Below are 1,420 nucleotides of genomic sequence, written 5' to 3' on the forward strand. Positions count from 1 at the left end.
TTATCACCCCCCCACTGTTATATTCAGTTGTAGAATGACGACGCAGAGAGAAGTGAACGAGAGAGTGGCCGACAGACAGGGGGAGCTACTGAGATATGCATGAACCAATCAGAGTGAAGAACAGGAGAGCAGGCTCCATTAGCCAATAGTATGTTGTCTACGATCTGGTCTGGGTAAACAAATCGTTCACAAATGTGCTTTTCTCAATTTCAAACGTGAATCCACAAAAACATGTCCATAAAAATGTCCACCAGTCAGAGTGAAAGTGTCTCTTCACAGAGTCGGTGTCTTTCAGTCCTGACTGTTCATCTGGACCAGGTCTGGACAGAACCTGTAGAACCTGGTTCTGTCCAGACCTCAGTCCAGTGGTTGTCCTCAACAACAGTCATCAGTCTACAGTCCTGGACAATCAGACAGACTGTGGTGTCAGTCAAACTGTCAGTCGTAGATGATGATGATGATGATGATGATGATGATGATGATGATGATGATGATGATGATGATGATGATGATGATGATGATGATGATGATGATGATGATGATGATGATGATGATGGTGATGATGACGACGATGATGATGATGATGATGGTGATGATGATGAAGATGATGATGATGGTGATGATGATGATGACGATGATGAAGATGAAGATGATGGCGGTGGGATGTTTAGATCCAGCAGATTCAGTGGAACTGTGATGTGGTTCCTGTAGAGTTGACGGGCCTCACAGAACGGCTTGACGGGCTGCATTTGGCCCCCGGGCCTTGAGTTTGACAGGTAGGGTTTAAAGGCAGTAGGTTCAGCCGTGAACCACAGAAGGAGCTCAGGTCCATGTTTACCTCAGTTTGACACGGGAACCCTGTACATTCATATATATATGTGTGTGTGTGTGTGTGTGTGTGTAAATATATCCATATATACGGTGTAGCCAGATAGTTGGTGTGAGTGTAGACAGCCACGTCCACCTGGAGGACTCTTCAGACACAGCTCAGTGAAACCACTGACACAGCAGCTCTGGGCCTCCCTACGAACACACACACACACACACACACACACACACACACACTGTGCCTCTCCTCACGTGCCCTCTCTCTGTCTGTCCCTCCTCACCCTTGTCTGTGATCAGGTACCGACCACAGCTACTCCTAGCGCGCGGCGCCGCGATCTCTTACGTAGAACGCGTTTGAAGCCGTGATCTCTGAGCTGAAGTTTCAGTTTGATTCCACGGCTTCAACGTATTCAGGTCAGTGTTCAGAGGCGTCTGTGATTTGTCTGTGTTCAACCCCCGCGTCCCAGTCATTTGACTCAGATCTGCCCCAACCTGAAGAAATACACCCCTGCTGCTGCTGTTACTGCTGCTGCTGCTGTTACTGCTGCTGCTGCTGTTACTGCTGCTGTTACTGCTGGTGGGGCTGCTTCGT

General features: G+C 48.3%; 1 protein-coding gene across 3 annotated transcripts in view; it reads left to right on the plus strand.

The window, feature by feature from the left end:
* myt1lb (myelin transcription factor 1-like, b) overlaps positions 1 to 1,420 on the plus strand; it is a 173,988-nt gene that overhangs the window by 61,738 nt on the left and 110,830 nt on the right. The window lies entirely within an intron of this gene.

This window comes from Cynoglossus semilaevis, chromosome 1 (genome assembly GCF_000523025.1).
Source record: "Cynoglossus semilaevis isolate Cse_v1.0 chromosome 1, Cse_v1.0, whole genome shotgun sequence".
NCBI classification, from domain to species: Eukaryota; Metazoa; Chordata; class Actinopteri; order Pleuronectiformes; family Cynoglossidae; genus Cynoglossus; species Cynoglossus semilaevis.